This window comes from Sander lucioperca, chromosome 7 (assembly GCF_008315115.2).
Source record: "Sander lucioperca isolate FBNREF2018 chromosome 7, SLUC_FBN_1.2, whole genome shotgun sequence".
NCBI classification, from domain to species: domain Eukaryota; kingdom Metazoa; phylum Chordata; class Actinopteri; order Perciformes; family Percidae; genus Sander; species Sander lucioperca.
In genome coordinates, this window is record NC_050179.1 from 13,577,411 (window position 1) to 13,598,556 (window position 21,146).

A 21,146-nucleotide genomic window follows, 5' to 3' on the forward strand; every position below is an offset into this window, starting at 1 on the left:
CATGCGAACAAAAAAGTGAAAAAGGAGGCTTTGAGAAATGTAGAGAAAGAGGTGAGGCAGTCTGTGAAACATGGACCTTCTGCAGCCCTTCCCCTTCCTCTGTAAAGCATTGCTTGGGGTGACTTTTCTCGTACCGGAGAATGATTTAAATAATATTTAAAGGAAAGGGTTAAATGATTACGATATGAATACCCTGAAGGTGTTGAGAGAAAATCAAACATACACATGGTTCGCACAATAGAAAACCTGCAGGCCAAAATGTTGACTGGCAAATGTTTCAATGATAGCTTATAGATTTAAAGACATGTAAGAAGGTCGTCAAGGATCGTTCTTATCTTATTTTATTAAGCAAAACGTTTCTTCTGAATATTAAATCAGTCTGAACCTAAACTCAATCGAGTAAGATATAAAAAAGCACTGTTCAAAAGGAGACAGTGACCTGCACAGTAGGGACAGTCACAATGACAGCAGTGACAGCCTGCACTGAAATGGCAGCCAAGCAGACAGCGAGTGGTTAATCTGCTCTGATGATTGGTAGCTGAGTCTAACTCTCCAATGACCCAGCTGTAATCCCACGTTGGATCGATGCAAGTTCAAACAATCCTCCATGCTGCTAGCACCTTGCTTGGGCTGGGGGATGGTGCTGTAAGACAGGGACCAGGAGATGGGAAGCTACTTATCACCTCCAAAATGACATCAAAAGGAAAGAAAACCCCACAGGATGAAACTGCTCTCACTGAGAAAATGTTTCACTTTGGGCCACGTTACACAGCCAACTGAATGGAAAATGATGTCGCTCTTCAAATAAATACTGGACATGTATCCAATCTAAAAAATCGGAATGACAATGAGTGGATATAACAACCAATAACCAAAGGACATCATGTGCTGACAGCATTACCAGACAGACATCCTCCATCTCACTCTCACAGTACTGTCAAGAGGACTATGCAAGGTGACTTTGACTAAGTGCCTTGGGGTTTCATGAGAAAACGCCTTTGACATTACATTAATTTCATGTCTCTTTTTTAACTGACTTAGTGCCACAGAGCCCTGGTTACCAAGGAAAAAAAATGAAACAGACATTTTTGCTTCAGCTTCGAGGTACAGGCAGCTTGGATCCAGAGGCCAGGAAGACAACAGTGACATATAGGTGACATGATCAGCTACCAACTTTTTCCTTACTTTAAGAGTCATTCGGTAAAAAGAGTAGGATAAACGTTAGAAACTTTCCACTGCACTTCACGCGTGTGTTTGGGTTTGATAGCAGGTGTGTGTATGAAAAAGAGACAGAACGAAAACAAGAGAGGAAGGGAGGGAGAGTCAGACAGAGTGGGAGAGTGAGGACAGTATGACTGTGTTAACTATGTGGAAAGATGTAAGGGAAACAAGACTAAAAGAAGCACCCCGCGCCCATCCCATCCCACCTCAGTGGAAGTGTGCAGCAGCAGCGTTGTAACATAATTACTGCTGGGACACTTCTATTCCCAATGATCCATTTGCGTCAGTCAGGTTCCCGAGCCCAGCCAATGAATGGATTCTCAGTTTCTCAAGGATAAAGAGATGACCCTCTCCTAACAGTTATATCCATTTCATGTAGAAAAGCTACTCTCCTCCTCAAGGTAAATCCCTTGATGCATATTTGAGTGAAACTTTTATGAACAAAGAAAATGATGATAACTTCCTTGATGCAAGAGTAGGGTGATGAATTACGTCTCATTAAAAGTGAATGTGCTTGACAACTGAGAAATCATAGACGTTACGGTACAGTTGCTATAGTGTCCTACTAGCCCTAGTTTATACGTCTAGTATTACTGTTACATTGGAGTTACAGAGCTAAGCATCCGAGTTTCCGAAAAATAATTGCACAGCCATCTTTGAAAAACCTGAAGGTTTTTTAACAATTAACGCCGTTCTTCTAACCATCTGGATGAAAAAAATATTCCTTTCACCCCACTGAAAAAATAATGATTAACCTGTTTCATCTTTTTTTTCTAATTCAAATAAAGATGGTAGCTGGAAATGACATATTTACTTGCTTTCATACAAAATATCGCGTTTATTAGGGCCCGAGCACCGACAGCGGCGAAGGCCCTATTGAAACTGAAGGAATTATTATTATTATTCGTATTATTATTATTCCTTCGTCCAGCAAATGAATCGCCTTTTTGAGGGGCTTAACATACTCAAACTAACAAAAATTGGCAGTTGCATCAAGCCTGGTGAAAATTTATGTATTTTAAGGGTTTCGGGAATAGGCGCACAAAAATGGCTCGCTAGCACCCCCTACAAAATTAAAAGAATTGAGCCCCTGCAGTACGTTTAACGTAGACTAACGAAATGTGGTACACATATGTATCATGTCAAGACAAAAAAGCTAATTGGAGCCATACCCTTAACGCAACAGGAAGTCCGCCATTTTTAATTGAAAGTTCAAAAGTAGTGTGATTTTGGCCAATTCCACATGTCGTACTTTAACGAACTCCTCCTAGAGATTTCATCCGATCGACTTCAAATTTGGTCTGTGCCATCTTAAGATGCTTAGAGATTAAATGTTACTAAAAGGTCATAGGGCATGGCCGTGGCGTTCCTTTCTGACTGGTCATGGTTTGACCCACCCCCTATGCTTTAGCCATGCCCCTTTTCATAACAAATTACCCGTTTGATATAGACCACACTTGTCAAACTCAAGGCCCGCGGGCCAAATCCGGCCCCATGCTAATTTCGATTCGGCCCCTATATACATTTAGGTTCACCATACATTTTGACCCACCGAATTTTTGTCACTTTTCACAATGTTTTTTTCGACATTTTTGATGTTTTTTCCAAACGATTATTTTTTAAACGATTAATTTTTCAATTAGCAATTATTTTCTGATTGCTCAATTATTAACAATTTACACAAAACAAATTTCAATAAGGTTCAAATCTCTATTTATTAAAATTGTTCAACACTGCACTGTTAATATAAATAAAATGAATTTGTAGTACAACCTGAAGCCAGATGTAGGCTATCAATCCAACAACAAAATAAAGTCACTTTCAGGAGGAATACAAAAATAAAAACTTAAAAGTAACAGAGCAAGTGCAAAAAGAGTAGCCTGTATTTGCTGATTTTAACAGTAGTATGTAAAATAATGAATAAGCTCTTGTTTAACATCCAACCTCTTCTCCCTTTAGTCTTACAGTAAAAAAAGTGCAATTTTAGCAACATATGAAATCAGATGTATCAAATAAATCCTTCGGGCAATCGGGCACAAAAGATCAAGCCCGACCCTACCCGAGCCCGTGCACGTTGTGTCCGAGCCCGCCCGGCCCGACACATTAACTGGAATTATGAGCCTGAGCCCAATTTTAACCCGACAATTTTTTAATACATGGGCCATTATAAATGACGTTATAAAGGACTCGTGAGATATCTGAAACAATCTGGCCTGGTTGCGCAATTATCGAAGACAATGCTACAGATGGGGGAGACACGATTTAGCACAGTTTACCTCACATTCAAGTCAGTGCCGGACATATACCCAGAGCTACGGGAGAAGCTGGAGAGGCATAGCTTTCTCCCCACCCAATTAGGCTAATAAAGTAATGATTAAAAAAACACAAATGCTTGATCAAGGGCCCGGCCCAGGGATAGTGGCAGGAAATATCGTCCCGACACAGCCCGTCGGTCAAGTTCGGGCTCGGGCAGAGAATCTAAACTCTACTTGGGAGGGAAAGGGAGCAGAGCAAAAAGGTGAGCAGAACTTACGGTGTTTTGCTGCTGTTATCCTGACTCAGTGATGCATTTTACAAAGTCTACAGACTACCACGTTGTTGTTGGCATTAAGAGTAAAATACTCCTTTTTCTCAACGTGCTGTTGAACTCGCGAGGAATCCATACTTGCGGTGTTGCTGGAGGCAGCTATGTTTTTTTTAGATTTATTGACGAATTTACGGAATCAATTACGTCGACTATGTCGACGAATCGTCCCAAACCTGCATCGAACTCAGCAGAGAGTTCATTTGTCATTCATCATGGTTTGGCCCGCCCCCTATGCTTAAGACATGCCCCCTTTAATAACTAGTGACCCGTTTATCGTAGACTTTTGTGTGAGGTATCATTGAACTCAGCAGAAAGTTCCTTTTTGATTGATGATGGTTTGCCCCACCCTCTACACTTGGTACAACATTTGCAATACACCATCTCAAACGACGCACACTCCACCGTGCGCGCTATGTCCAACGGTTGTGCAAATGTATGGCCGCGTGGAGCAGCGTCCGCCAGTAATCCCGACGTGCAAGGAAGTGCAAGGGCCCATCCAACGCTGCTTGCAGCTTTAATATTTTGCTTGTATTTTATAAAAAGAGCAAAGTCATATGTCATTTCCGGTTTCCTGGATTAGGAAATACAGTTGCAACTTGAGAAAAGGGTTGAAACATTTTTTTTTACAGTGCAGCGGACTGAAGATATTGCTATCCAGATGGTTCGAAGAGTCTTTGAGGATTTTGAAAATACCTTCAGAACAACTATAAGTGTTAAAACACCTTCTGGAATTTTCAAAGATTGCTGGGTATTTATTTTCTGGAAAACTTGGAAGCTCAGCTCTGTGACTTGAATGTTATGGTGATACACGAGAGACACAATCTGGGGCTAGTGTCCTGCTAGAGTTTCAAACTGTTAAGGCTACAGTATTTCTCAGAACTTCCCTATTAGGTTAACCTCCTGAACCTTAGACATAATGTCTAATAAGCCAATCTACAGTAAGTCATGCTATATTGGTACAATGCAATTGACAGACTAATAGCTGACTACTCACTTCATATTAATGCCATCGGTTCAACAAACTATGTCTCTGAGCAAAAGCCCTCCATCACCAACATTCCTTATGACAGAATGTCACTTTAACAAGTCAATGTCTTGACATGGCACAGTATCAGTATTCAGAACTCTTTATGGATGAACATTTCCTGTGTCACACTTTTCTGATGCTGAGTTACATGTTACACATCTGAATCTCAATTTTTACTACAGTATTTCATTACTTTTGTTTTTGAGAGATAACTTGCTGTAAACTGGTAGAGCAAATATTTAAAAGAAAATCTTGGAGCCCGTTGTGTTTGTCTAACACTTGCACACAGACACATAAACACACATGCACAAATAAAACTAATGCGTGCATGATCCTAGAGGTTTATAAATTTGCATAGCATTACAGTGTGGTGCTGTTGTCTGATGTGGTTCGATGGCATGAGTCCATTTGCATGGTTGTCTATCATCAGATGGACTTCTCACTAGGGAACAATAGTAATGCCAACACCATAGGGAACAACAGTCTCCCACCCTCCCAGGAAACCCTGCGAGCTGTGTTAAGTGCCATGGCAGCCTTTTGATGTTGCGCAGACCGCAACTCAGAAATGGTAAACAGCAAAGATGAACCAAGATTTTCCTCCAGGGGGAATCCACAGTGTAAGGATATTAGGGACGTCATGCATACTGTGTCTCAGCAGCAGCACATTTACCCGATCTCAACACATCTTTGGAAACACTGTGGATCCAAATAAGACACTGAGATTCCAGATATTCAACTCAAACCCCCAGTGTTTGATGATCAGCCAGCTGATTTAACTAAATCAATAGTGAGCGCCGCAGAAAGACAACAGTTTTTGGTATACATACATGTCCATATTGTTTAGGGTTATAGTTATTGCTTGACTTCAGAGAATGTCTGCTTTTAATGGGAAAAAAAATGCTAAAAAGCTCAGAATAAATATTTGATTTTCTCTCCCCATTTTTGTCTTCCACTCGATGCCTCTTTCCCACAGTGTTCCATTACATAAAAGGTTTATGCAATCTGAGCAGTGAGGATGGCCATGACTCATAACAACAGTGAAAGGGGCTAGCTAAAGTAGCATTGATTTTTTTTTTTTACAATTTCATGTTATAGAATTAGTCTGTTAATGATCTCACACAGGTCTGTTATTCACAGATTTCATTTTATGTAAAACATTTCAAATAAAGCCACTACTCATCTATTTCTGAAAAAGGTGTGTACAGTATGACAAATACAACATGGAAAGTGTTTAAAATCTGGGTTTGTGAATGTTTGTCGTGGGGTTTTATATTATAAGGTTTCTGTACTGTCACACTGAGAGACCGTATTCATTTTGAATAATCAGTCTGCTTTGTGAATGATGATGTTTTAACAGTAAACAGCGGTTTCAATAGCAAACTATCCCTGAAAGCACTTCACAGAGCGAAAGGTACAAGAAATGTGCAAGACATATCATCATGTCTTTATCACTGATACAAGTTGGAAAACTGACTTGAATCTGAAAGATTTTTCCTCCTGTCTATCTCAATTTGAAAAATCTATTGACATCAATGAACAGCATTCACCGAGCAAATAATCTTAGGGGCATTTCTACAGCCCACAGTTTCTCCCAAATCAGATGATGTGTGCTAGCTGTCACATGAACATTGTGTGCAAACAGTGTGATAGAGATAGAGGGAGTCAGACAGAGAAAGGAAAAGAGAGAGAAAGAGAGAAAGACCTCCACAGGCCCTGCTGCTGCTTGCCTCTCCAGGAATCTTCTCAGTCAAACTGTTGATAGCCTCTGGTCCTGAGTCCCAGGGCCAGCGGCTGGTGATGGATGCCCCTCCCCCGCTCCTCCCTGCTCAACCCTTATATACTTTCTGAACACCGCTGGCAGTTGGACCAGTGACAGAGGTTGTGGGGCAGAGGGAAACAAAATCAAGAACAACACAGTCTGACATGAATACAGGCTGGCAACAGCTCACTGGTGGAAACACTACACCATTTTCAACTACATTTGCAGCGCACAGCACACAGATGGAAAGTGGACTGGGAGGAAGGCAGGAGAGGACAGACGGGCAGACGCACTAACAGCGGGCATACATAACACCTTACTCACAATCACAGTCACACTCTAGAGAGCTGGGATCTAGAGACTGGAGATGCAATGAAAATACTTTTCTGAATGTTCTTGATATTAAAAGAATGAATTCAATTAATTAATTGAATGTAAATAATAATAAAAAATCCAAGTGCAAAGATTTTGAAATTGTGTCAACTTAGAAATTATATCATGGTTTGTAAAAATGATACTTGGCCAGACTTACACTTTCCCTAAAGTGGGCAAGGTAAAAAAAAAAAAAAATCTTATCATCCTGAATCCACACACACAACATAAACGCAACAAACTGTACCTTGTTCTAATGCATGACAGTTCGGAAACTGCTGCCCTAGCTAAAAAAGAACATACATGAGGCGTTGCAGTGTTCACGCTGCTAGAGCTAAGCCCTAACAGCAGAAAGGAAGACAACTTTGAACTACAAGCCAGAGCCCTGTGGTGGGCTTCCAGAGAGCAGTGGGGGCTGTGTCACTTCCCTTCCCCTGTTCATATGGCTGATGTGGGCTGCAGAATAATGGGAGGAATCACATCCCCCCAGCTGTCCTGGTTCAAGCTTCTCAGACAAACAGAAAAACAACAATATCGTGGGCCAGACCTCCTTCCTGCAGCTTAGAAGGCCACAGAGCCAGTCCAGCTGCGGTAGATCCAACTCTTCCTTCCAGCAGCTACTGGACTTTAAGTCATCACACTTGCGGTAGGACATGTGACAACCAGGTCTCACAGCTGTATTTACTACACCGGCCATTGATAAACACTTTTCCATGGACTCTACTTCTTGTTATCTTGGCTAACATAATAAGAGGCTAGATTAAATGTTTTCAAATCACCTAATTTAGCACCCCGTAACAACAGTGTAAACAGCTTCATCACACAGAGCTTACCAGACTTTGAAGAAAGTTTACTTTGCACACAATTCAATTGTTTCTCTTTTCCTGATGCTTCTACCTAATCGACTCTGTACAAAGCCAGGGAAGTTAAATCTCCAGTGAGAGATGCTTTTTAAGATCTACAGTAGAACATCAGGAATTCAATACAGTGGGGTATATTAGCAATCATGGGAGATCTTTTGATCTAGTAAATTAGATTATAATATATTCCTTTGATTTATGTTTTTTTTTCAGAAGCTCATTAAAATTCAGTTTAAATGCAACTCAGCAAAGAGATGTCTTTCTTAACTTCCTTTTCAACTATCAGTAAAACTACAGCTCTGTACATGATTCAACTTCATATCAGCACAGTACTGAGTAGCAACAAAGTCACTCACTATTAATATGTCTCCATGCAGGCTTCACGTTTCATGTAAACAACAATAAGAAAACAACATAAAAAAACATGACTAACCAAACCACAGGACACACACATTAGGGTTGTATGCTATATGAGTGCGGCCCACTCATTTTTGAGATGATGCACAGTGCGACGCTGTGGTTTTTCTTGCACTCCAGAAAGCCAGAGGACGATGAGGCATCTAGAAAGGTGCTAAATGACTTGACTTCTCAAAGTCATCACCTTTGCTCCACCACATGCTTCCACAGTCTACCCTCCCAAACCACATAGTGTGCATGTGCTAGTCTTTCTTCTCATTAGAGAATGTGGCCAGCAACTGATGGAACTCAGAAGTCGTGATGCACGGTGCTTTACATAATAGAGGCTAAAAACACAACAATTAAAAAATAGCAGTGCTGGGTTAAAATAATCAATTCTCCAATTAAAATCCATCTTTGTTTGAGTGATCTGAAATCGACTGTTAAAATGCAGTAATCAATCTTTTAATATATGCCTTTTCACCATGGGTGTATGACTCACCACAAACTTTGTGGGGGTCAATTCTTCATGTAAACATTAACCTGGTGCATTGTAAACATATTTGAGGGTTGCTTCTTGCTTGTGCAATTTACAGCAAAAGTTCTCCAAGAATCTTTTATATCCAAGCATAATTAGTATTGTAACTGAAATTTCCCTACCCTAATTGATATCAAAACGAATCAGAAATGTAATCGTATCGGGACCTTGTGAATCAGATTTGGATCATGGATCAAGGATGTTATTTTTGGGACACTGTGGCTACAGTGGCTATACAACACCACGCGTTTGTGTGTTTGTATTCACATTCACAGACCAGTATGGACGTGGAGTGAGAGACAGGCTGGGGTCATAGTGTCGAAAGCAGATCAGCAGCAGATTTAGAGCTTGAGGATCGTCCTGCTGCTTTTCCTGTGTGGTCCAAGGTGTAGAGGTGAAGAGACCTCCAGTCAGGCCTCGTTTGGAAGAGCAGGGGAGACAGGAAAAGACGGTGCAGCCTTAAGCTCTCTGCCCTGCTAAGCAGCACATGTGCTGAGTGAGCCAAACGGGACGGCTTACCACCAGAGGTCTCAGTCAAGGCCAGGACAGGTGAAAGGTCACTGCTGGCTGGCTTGCTATACAAACAGTGCCTCAGCGAGTAATACATTCACCCTCTGAGCTTCCCTCAGGCTATTAGAGGGACTCAACAATACTGGAAGAGTACTGAAGAGTTATATTTTTTTATAGCAGTAACTAGGGCATTTATTAATTATAGATATTTGGAAAGTAAAAACATGTACATATTTAGATAAGCATAACCGTAGTATGAATTATATCAATTGACTCAATGATATTTAAAAACGGTATAGTATATGCACTGTAGTTTGAAGTTTAATAAAGTTTAAATGAAAATTCCTTTAACTTTGAATCAACCACTTCATGTAAAACGGCAAGTAGTATTTAGCATGTTGCTGTTGTCTGACACACTGTGCTAGTTCACACCCAGACCAATGGCTCATGATCACAGCACATGAATACAGGCAGCACATGCAAACACCACGCAGAGAGAGAGGGCCAGGAACTGAACCCAGGACCTGCTTGCAGTGAGGTACCGGTGCTAACCAAAGGCCCAGTGACCTATATAGCAGTAACCAAACCCATTAGAAAAACATTAAGACAAATATGTGTCTCTTGACTTCACATCAAATTATGTAAAATGTTCTGCTCTAAATGTTTAGTTTAGGTCTGATTATTGGTTTTCTGTACACCAGTGGCCAGCTATTTGTTTGCAAAAAGTCTTTTCTCTTAGCCTACAGGGGATGGTCTACAGCACTGCAGACTCAAACATTATCTGCCAGGCTCAAGATTCTGCATCCAACCTCCAGGTCTCACAGGAAAACGCTGGAATCTCCATATTGATGATAGAGCTCCAATAAACAATGAATCATGTTGCTAAGATGTTTTTATTAGTCAAAGAGAACGCTGAATAGTTACAATGTGACACTGATTATTATCAGGTCACTTTTTTTGAGTGATCTTCAAGAAGAATCTTAAAATTAAAATTAACTGCACAAAGAAAAATTAAGGACAGTTATTAATTTAAGAGAAAAAAAATCACCTCAATGCATTTGCCTGTGAACTTGTCCGGACTATCTGATTTCAGTACCTTATTATAGCAAGTTTCATCAGCCAAACCAACCAACAAACTGTCCAATCTTCACCAGAAATCTCAACAGTACTTAAAGCTCACTTTCAGATAACAACCAGCCCTATATAGATGCCATTTTAATGTTGCAAAACAAATTATTTAAATAAAGCCAGAAGATTGGAAAAATAGATTCACAATCATGTAAAAAATTAAGAAATATAAAAACAATCCTAAAACAACGATAATATCCATAATCACTGTAATGTTAGAACTACATTTGCAGTATAAAAGAACATCTTGGCTTACCAAACAATCAAAGAAACACTATCCTCTTTATTGGACCAAGAATGTTCAGCTTCTATCTCTTATTTTTCACTCGATACATCCTTGGCTTTCAGCTTTCTGGTGTTTTTTGTCCTCCTCGGAAAAAATGTCCTGGGAGGAGGAGAGTGGAGGAGAAAGACTTTCACTCAGTGATTCAGAGGCATCGTGTAAACGCCAGCATTCTCTTTCTGACAACCAGCGTTAATTGCAGATCCGACTCGCCCACACACTCCACATTTCTCCTGGAAGGAGAAGCTGAGACACTGAGATTGAAGTGGGATGAGGAGTGCAGTAAAAGATGCTGCAGCTGCCCGTTCCTCACACCGTCACCACCTCTCATTTCTCCCTTTCCACTGAGAACTTGTGCTAAGACGCTAACACACGCTTACTCACATATACAAGATGTGCAGGGGCACACAAACATAACATGTAACAAGGCTAAAACATTTAATAAACAGTGATAGTCATCATAGAAAACCATCCATCTATTTACTTCATCACCATATCGTTGCCTAAATGATACAGGGTGGAATCTAATAGACTAATAGATAATTATCAAACCTCTCTGTATGTGTTTGCGTAATAGCAAAGAAAGAACATTTGGGGTCTCTGAGGTGAGAGCAACAGTTCACCACATGCATGAGAGAGACATCTGTGATGGCTCTATATGTGCCTTCACAGACATCATATTCATCATTCCTTTGACTAACACACCACATAAATTGTTAAAATTATATTCATTTCAGCAGCGTTGAAAGAATCCCTCATCCACACATTAGCACATAAGAGCTCACGTGATGTGGATCATGAGCAACAAGGCCCATTACTGGCGAGGCCCGGGGCAGCACAGAAGCTAATGACTGCAGATTGAAGGGTGCTTTACTGCTTTGCTTTAGAAATCACTGACAACCAGCTGGTTTGGTAATGTAGGCCTACATGTCGTCAGAACAGCGATGACATTAAATGGACAAGTATGCTTTAATACTGCTGCAACAACTCATGTCCCTGAAGAATTACTTTAACAATAAAATGTGTCATTGGTTCACCCTGGAAACTGAGGGATATACATTAAGTAGTAAAATGTTTACTACTTGGGTAAAAAAAAAAATTATATATATGCAATACACTGAATACACAGCTTCTATGGGTGCTGATACACAGTTTGAATTTGCCAGTCTACACAATATGCTGGCTTTTATCTATGCAATAACACAAAACACAATTTACAAGTTGCAACATGTCGGACAACCAAACATTTCTAAAGACTTGATTCACACCAATATTAACTTGTAAAAAGAGAAGTGAATAGAGCACAAATTGATGTTATGCTAGTTGTATTTTCTGCTACAATTAAATAAAATCTACTCCTTCTGGTACAATATTAATGAGACGTGCATGGTGAAGGCATACGCTCGAAAACATTTGAGAAGGTCAGCTTACTGTTGGCCATTGCCCACTCTGGCGAGGGGTTAAGGTCACAAGTCCTACAGATTCAAAGAACCACCAGATGGCAAAGATCCTCTCTCACAAACTCTGTTACCAAACTGACCATACGGTTTCTCTGAAATGTAGGCCTACTACGCAACGTCCCGTAGCCTGTCACATTAAATAATTTTAAAAAAATAAAGTGGGATCTTAAAGTCTATCAAGAAAACAATTACCTCCAAATGTCACATTAATTCACCTGATTGGGTACATTTCAGCTGAACTTATTTCCGCTTTAACCAGCCATTAACCCCAATAATCTCTTAAATAAAGTAATGACTGAGAGATTACTTTATAATCAGGAAATATACTATCCGGTATAAGGACCTATTCACTGTATATCACGTTAAAGTGCCAAAATGAAATAAGCTTAGGCGTCATGTAACTTGTCTCTTCTTGTTGAATTGAGTGTTGCAGATAAACAGACAACACTGGCAATAAGCAAGTGTGATGTCACCGTGCACCAGCACCATCTAGATTTTAGTACCACTGACAGCACTTACCAAAACTGGCAAGCTTTAGTACCAAAATGCAAAAACTCTAAATATATTAAAACCTAATTTCCTGTATTTAAAGTTAAAGTATGTGGCGAGGGGGTACTTGTTTTTCTAGAAGTTGTGATAATGTGCAAACATACAATTTGCTGTAAACTTCATATCAGACCACAACTTCTATCACCGGGTTATTCACTGTGTGAACGGTAGCCTGCAGTTGTTGTGATGGCTCAACTGTGTTATTATATACACATTACTATTTTGCCCAAACGATGCAAGAGCATCGCGCCTGTTTTACAAAGTACAGTTTGACCTTTCATTTGATCCCAGGATTAACTGTGAGGGAGTTTTACGACTCATTATTCACATGTGGACCATCTTGAAGGATCGACATCACCGGCGTATTACTGTTGACGATGAATCCAGTAAAAGTTTCTCGCAAATGACTGGTATCAACAGCGCGCGCGCGTCTGAGTGCACCCTTTAAACACACATTTGTTTTTTGTTTTTTTTTACGGTATTAAAACCCTAACTGATAATTCAACATGACTGATGTTTTATGACACGACACAGCTTTTACATCTCTAATTCTGCGCGAACCCCAGAGAAGACGGATAAATAGACATATGTACAGTAAATGTCTCCGTCTCCCAAATCCTCTCTACGTCTCCCTCTTGCGCTTTTCTACTCTCACTCACTGTAGCTACAGTACCGCTGCCACACTTCGCAACATTGTTTCTATTTCCGTTACTCACCTTTACTCCCAAGTCAGTCGCCGTGTATAGACACTCTATATCGGTGGCTCCAGTGGATAAACGTTATTTCAGTTCACATATACACGCTGACTGCTATTTTAGGGGGAGCTGACAAACTCAGAAAAAGCCAGTGTCCCTCTTGTCAGCGAGAGACTCCTCCCCTTATCTGACAAACTGCCTCCCTCCCTCCGTCTCTCTCTCTCTCTCTCTCTCTCTCTCTCTCTCTCTCTCTCTCTCTCTCTCTCACACACACACACACACACACACACACACACACACACACACACACACTCACACACACACACACACACACACACCGCCGTCAAAACATTAGAATAAGTAGTAGGAAACTCCCTGTTTACTTCGTAAACTTAAAAACGCAATACAGTGAAAGTTCATCTGAGCCACATGTATTGTGCCATGATTTGATTGATTATTACTGTTATATATACATCGGTTGTTAATATATACATCGGTTGTTAATACATCGGTTGTTAATGTAGGCTATTGCTGTTGTTTGACTCGTATTAAATTCACAACAACTTTGTTTCTAATAGCCCTTAGGATGAGTCAGTTACAGCATTTAAAACAGACTGAACTTATGAAAGCTTTGGCCGAACTAACATGAAAAAAGAATTAACAAAAACAAAAGAACAACTATCTGAATCAATTACTGAAGTAGCCTACAATCGGTTTTCTTCAAGACTAACTTTACTTTTGGACAACGACTTTCCCATATTACTTGGCTCGGCCTCATCACATTCGATACATTTGACGTCATATTTCTAAGACAACAGCAATGGAATTTGGCTTAAAGGGCACTTTCCACAGTCAATGAGAATATGCAGCGTCTGTTGAGCAGCCAATTAGAGGAGGAAGGCGGGACCTGGTGGACTTGCATGTGAGCATGTCACGTGTACGTGCAGGATCAGAGGAGGTGTGGTGCCTGCCTGGCCTACTCTCGGCCAACTGGGCTGTTTCTACTGGCGTTTGGAAGCAGGTGCGATAGGAATTAAGCACAATTATGATCTACTGTTCAATTATGTATTTATTAAAGTCTGGCCTGGTTTAGATAGAGTAACAACATGCACATGGGCACATTTTATAAAGACATTTTGCAGTTTAAATCTATGTCAAGTTGATAGGGCTACCTGTTTCACATATAGGGCTTGAATGCAGTGTTGGGAAGTAACAAGGTACATTTACTAAACTATACCTACATAGTTTTACTTCATTTTCTGCTACTTTATACTTCTACTCCACTACATTGTATCGGGAAATATTGTACTTATTTCTGACGCAGTTATTGCAGATTAAAATTTTATTTATTTATTTATTTATGTATTTTTTTATAAAATCTTAGAATAAGATTTTATGTATAATTATTATAAAATCGTTATTGATTCCATTGATTTAGTACAAATCTACTAATGTATCAGTAAAAACGATCTAATAATATAACATAAAAAAGGGGTAATTTTGCTTCCATAATCAGTACTTTTAAAAAAAAAAAGTTTAAGTACATTTTGCAGATAATTCTTATGTTTTCTCAAGTAAAAATTCTAAAAGCAGGACCTTTACTCATAGTGAAGTATCTTCACATTGGGATATTTCTACCTTTACTTAAGGAAATTATCTGAATCCTCTGCTTCCACAACAGCTTGCAAACCAAGTTTACCTGATATCACATGGGACTCAGAGGAATTAAATCCTACAAGTTGAAAAAAGCTTCACACATTAGGCTGCTCCTAATCTTGTGGTAAAAGCATGTTGCTTTTGAATGACTGCTTCATCCTTTAGGTCACAGGACTTCATAGACACATTACTGATTCCTTAGTGTCATTTCAAATTTTAAACTACAAAGAGTAAGTTTAAATATACTTGCATCTCTTTTTCTATGTTTTAGAAATAGCAGTCAAAGCAATCTGGTGTCTCTGCAAACGTAATCAGTGATTTGATGGCACCATTGCCACAGCTAAATAGTAAAACTGCCTGATTATTTTGGCATCCTCCTCTAATGGCATCCTGTTTTATTACACTGCATGCTCACTAATGAAGGGGAGGGGTTTTCACAAAGCATGGCTACTGCTGTATGTAGCTCATTTGTATTAGTCTAGTATAGCCGGGTCCCTAGTGTATTGTGCTACCTTTTTCACCAGTTAGTCCCAGTCTCAAAGGAAAAGGCCATGTCTAGTCTTCCTCATCTCTCCTGTTTCCACAGGGCTCTAAACCAAGGAGTCACAACTGTCCTAAATGGCTTTTAATGCCCATACAATACAGTTCCTGCATTACTAACCACACCTAAATATCTATATGTGTGCGTAATTTCACAACAAACTCTAGTTTGAAAATGGATTGCTTGAAGTTTATTTAATTTTTAGTCTGCATGATCCTGCTCTTAGCTCTTGGCTATGTGTATGTGTATGTTCAGGTTAAAAGAGGGCGTGCTTTATGGCCACATGAGGCAATGTGGGGTGACTCTTCCTGCAGTTTGCTCGAGCCTTGGTCCACTTTTGCTTTACTGTGCAAAATCAGGCTCCAAAAGCAAAAAAACACCTGCCAAGCCAGTAGAGATATAAGAGTCACTTTGTCCATTATAATCTCTGAAAGTTGAGGATTACTGCACATTACATGTAAATGAATGTGTGCATCACACATGCATGCCCATTCAAAGTGAAAGAAAAAACATGTAAACGAAATACCAAACCAGAAGGGAACTGTTATTGTTCTTATGGTGACCACAGTGATGCTTGATTTGTAGTACTCCCTTGTGCTTCTCACACCCACACCAGTCCTTTATATTGTGCAATAAGATTGCAGCTACATTGTAGGGCACTGCACTACTTTTTATTTGTTTATTGGGTAACATTTGAATTATACTCGTTGTCCTATGTTTTTTTTTTTTCAATGTACGGTGTATTTAACAGTAACAAAGGAGAGTTTTAGCAAATTTCCATTAAGAATATGGAGGCACATTTTAATCATATCTGTAATCCATATGGTAATTACGATGTGATACAATTATGACAAATTCATTTCCTCTGTTATGTGGGTAGCTCAAATTGCATTCAATGGCACCCAAAAGTGTTCACATGGTACTAAATGAACTACCACAAAAAAAATATAGATTTTGTAAAATGTATCAACCTAGAGAACTGTTGGTTACGGACCCCAGCTCTGATAACTTCTTATAAAACCAATGTCCCTGCACAAGCATCATCTAAATGTCCAAAAATACTTGGATAGAATTGGCTTTTTAAAATTCAGACACATTCAGCTTTTCTTGTTATCTACAAATCAAGACATATGCCATCATTAATACTGCTGCAACATCATGTGAGTGTAGTATTCTAATAATTAAGCAACATTTGTAAATTATTTAGCGTCTTCTTAAAGTATTAGGTACAAAAGTGAAAGCCTATTAGCAATATTTTATTATTTAAAAGTGGTACAGCGTGACAATTATTTGTAACAAAAACAACTGACTGCAGTTTTTATCATCTCACATATTATTCTGCTCTTTCCTCTGCATGTGAGTAACCATAGTCACAACAAAAAAAGAATTAGAGGAGCCGTCCCCAGCTGTTTTCTTGGAGTGTTTTCAATCAGTGAAGTTTCTGCTGCAGTGGTTTAGTGAGTTCAGGCTGATGCCAACTGACAACAGTGTGGATCCAAATTGCTCTCAGCATCTCCTTTAGCAGCACTTTTGTGTCAACATACTCCCCTCCCATCTTACCAAAGTGATGCCAGCAACAAATAACAGTGATGCTAGCAAAGATACAAACATCACTAAGGTAGTGATTTACATCAGCTCATTAAGTTTCACCTCAACATGTACAGTATAGGTGGTAAGATAATTTCTGAAATCCACAAAATCACACAAAAGATACAATCTTGTAATAGATTCAGTAAAAAAAAACAAAAAAACTAACCAATCTTGAAATTACATTAGTGTTAATTGGCATCACATTATGTGCAAGGAGTCAAGACCTGTCCTGACACCTGTGTCTCACCTGTTTGTCGTTGTTGCACAAACACCTTCACAGAACCTGCTGTTCCAAGCTCCACTCCCCCTAAAAGGTTTGGCTTTCTTTATCTCTTCCTTTCTTTCTGTCTACCACACTTCCTCTTCTTTCTGCTGCCTTTGTTTCACTCTGCCCATTGATTTACCTCAAAGCCAGACCAGCTGGCTTTGGATGCTTCCCTCAGAGCCCTAAGAGGCCCGTCTTCACACGCTGTTCCTCCTCTTGTCCCTTGGTCTTTCTGCCGACAGAGAGCAAGGGGGGAAGTGGTTTGAAAGGTAGAACCCCAGATAGACATAGACATGTCAGGCATGCGTTATGTGACAGGGCTTGGCTCTGGGCTCTCTGGACCAGCCACAGCTGTCAGTCCTAACTCCAGAAGGTGTTAAAGATTTTTCCTATCTCCCACAGAAGGCTGGGAGGTATGTAAAAATTGTAATTTTCTACAACATAGTGAACAGTTTTAAAAAGAAAATGCTAATAGTTTATGTGTGATGCTTCTTGGTTTAAGGTAAAATAAGTCTTCATAGTACAACATGTTTTATAAACTTTATTTACCAAATGTCCATGTGAGGTAGTTTGCCTTTTTAAATTAAGGGGGAAAACATATTTTTTGTGACATAGTATGTGATAGTTTTAAACAAATTGCAGATACATGCCAAATAGCGGTTTGTTCCAGCAGGGCTCTGATGCGCGACAGCTGGCATTTCCAACATTGCACCAGACCACAAATAGACCCAGACACTCTTTCTCTCCAATTAAAAAAGGGACTAAAACACGCGTCTCATGCAGCGAGCTTTATTAGGCTATATAAGTCAAGTTTGATCTACAATACGATAGCGAGGAAAGAAATAGATGTTTATTTTGTAAATGAGAAAAGCACAAATAGATCACTGAGTCACCCAATTTTCTGAGACAGCAATCTGACCACTGAGCTCCGAAATAACATTTCATTATCTAAAGCTCATTAAAACAGCCTTTCTGAAAAGCCCTCAACACCCCTAAGCAATCCTTGGTCCTCCACTCGCTGCACACTACAGTCATGGGACAAACACTGCCAACAAATGCCATACTGCGGTTTCAGTAACTTTTGAGGTAACGACTCTGAAATATAAAGTTACCCATTACATACTCTGCAGTGGGAGTTCCTTACATAACTAGTTGGGTTTATTAAACAAATCTGCAAGTAGTTGTTACAGTAAATTAAGTTGAAAGTACAAAAGTTTTTAAAAAAAATCTTAAATGGTTATTACAGTGAAGTACTTAAAAATGTGTTGAATGATTTAATTGATGGTTTCAAGGTGTTAAAACTGTCCATCCACAGTGATTATGACCATATTGATGGCACAAAACTCTTCCAACAGAGTTGTTATCTGAGGCGATGTGTTAGATAATCAAGATCAAGATCTAAAAATACTCCATGTCTCACCGTTTGGATGTCTTCTCCTATTACCCACTGTAATTAACAGTAACCAAGGCCTGCCGGCTCCAAATAGCATAGAATAGCACACAACTGTTAATGTGAGGGAATGACACTTGAAATGAAAACCCTCATGATATCAATTCGCTGAGGAAAGTGGAGCAGAGAGCTCCAGTGAATGTGGGTCAGTAGAGAAGTGTCCAGTTAGGTTTTGTGGTCAACTGCAGTTCTTTTGCAAATCAAGACAGTGCAGTTGCAGTGTTTTTGTTATACTGTACAGGTTTATTGATAGGCACGACTTCTCAAGCGTTCTGTGATGTTTTTCATCTTGTTTATACCTCACTTCTGTACAACTTTGACACTCTGCAGTAGGTTTTGTGGAGTGTCTGTGCTCTTCCTGAGGCAGAGAACGACAGCATACAAAGGTCCTTATGATGAGCTGATGATCTCCCTTGAGGTTACCAGTCTCTTGGGTTTCTTAAAGTATTCTTCTCTGTTTATCACACCGCTGAATCTATCAACTGCAAGGTGGAGTAGTTTGCTTGATGGTCCCCCTTTATTTTCCTGCAGCTGTACAGAGATCCAGATAATAACACAAGCTCTTTAATTATCTCCAATATTCACATGAGCCTATAGCTCCATTTATAAAAATGTAGTCTCTGTCGTACTGAGCTCATTAAAAATTGAACAAGGTCAGGAATGAAACTGCTCTTACCATTACTCATTTTGTCCCTAATTTCAAGTATTATTTAATTAATCACCTGCAATGACTCAAATAATTCACAATGTCATAAGTTGCTGGGAGATATTAGCAGTTTTCCTACTTACAAACATAGGCATACATTCTGTCTGCGAAATGGAACAAGACACTAATTTCTTCCTTTTTAAAAAAAAGTAAGAGCCATCTGTAAATGTCTGTGATTACACTTATTATGAAAAGAAAAACAACATTCATGATGGCTTCTCTGGCTTTTAGGCGATAAAACTTTGATGTTCTATGAGGCATAACGATCATTATGTACTTAAGCATTTCACTGTTGCTAATTTCACAGATTTTCTGACTTGATGATTGCATCATAAGCAAAAACCTTGTTGCGTGTGTTTGTGTGTTTGTGTTTGTGTGTGTGTGTGTGTGTGTGTGCGTACGTGTGAGTTTCTGATATCGCCAAAGCCAGTCAGCAGGTGCCATCACTTCTCATTCCCACCATTTACAGTGTAAAGACATGTTGAGGACGAACAGGATCAAGGGAGACTGCCAGAGGGAATGTGTGGGAGACACCACTTTGTAATTTCTGCCTTTCAGCCAGTTCTTTTTGGCATTTTAGCTACGATTCCTCGTCAAGCTAATGCTACTGTAATTCAGTGTGTCAGACTGTATAGCAAGAACGTTAAAGATATCTAAGTATACTGTCACTGTTTACCTGTAGGCAGCATTTAGAGAAGACAGTGTTCTCCACTCCACTCCAAATGCTGTTTTCTTTTTTAACAAAAGACCTTTTTAACTGATAGGTGGCACACTGATGAGGCCTGATATATGCTGTAGGTCCACATTTTTTCAAAACACATAGAATATTTCATCATATTAACTTTTGTTTTCGCTATCATATTTTCTGAATTGCTTCTACACTTCTGCCTTTGAACATAAGCACAATATTACATGCATATTCGCTCACAATGCTCTATTACTGCTCGGTTGATTTCTAAAAACCTACCCAATCGCACAATTGTAGGTAGTAGGTGCCCAGTTCCCACTAAGCATTATGACTCATACCAGCGCACAGAGCAGCTATCCAACTGTAATCCACAAGAGATAATTTGGTATTCATGTTTTACAAATGTGCTTGAGAAAAATCCCTAAATCTTTTTGGCAAGTGCAGTCGAGAAAGTCGTGCAAGCATGTCATCCGCCATGAAAAGGCAGCGGGCTGGTTGAGTAAAGCAGGGCTTTGTCTCCTGAATTCAGCCTGAAAGACACTGCCATCATCAGCTTTCTTTGTTGCAGACTTTGTCGTTCCAGTATTTTACTGCTTTCTCAAAGGTAAATAGAGGCTTGACTCAGTGGGGCACATGCAGTTTTCCTACAACAGGTAATAAATTTGCGTCTCAGGCCTGCGCGTCACAGATTAAACATGCTTTGTTTGGGATGATTTATGAGTGCGATGTCGTGCTGGGTGCACTTGGCTGTGAGGAGCTGAGGGTTTGATGGTGGTGAGGGGGTAGCAGGTGGGGCGGTGGGTTGGTGAGTGTCAGATTTGTCTTACAGGAAGACTGATCTGTAGCTGCTCCGAGGGTGCCCACT

The 21,146-nt window shown here is 39.7% G+C and overlaps 1 protein-coding gene across 12 annotated transcripts in view; it reads right to left on the reverse strand.

Moving 5' to 3' along the window:
• Positions 1-17,683, reverse strand: part of mef2aa (myocyte enhancer factor 2aa) — a 63,329-nt gene extending 45,646 nt beyond the window's left edge. For 10 of the 12 annotated variants that reach the window (XM_031293529.2, XM_031293527.2, XM_031293525.2 and 7 more), the window contains exon 1: positions 13,407-13,582. The gene's annotated coding sequence lies outside the window, so the exon portion shown is untranslated. Of the gene's footprint in view, positions 1-10,654; positions 10,784-13,406; positions 13,583-17,419 lie in introns of those variants that run through there. The other 2 variants (XM_031293521.2, XM_031293520.2) reach the window with 2 other exon arrangements.
• Positions 17,684-21,146: the final 3,463 nt, after the last annotated feature.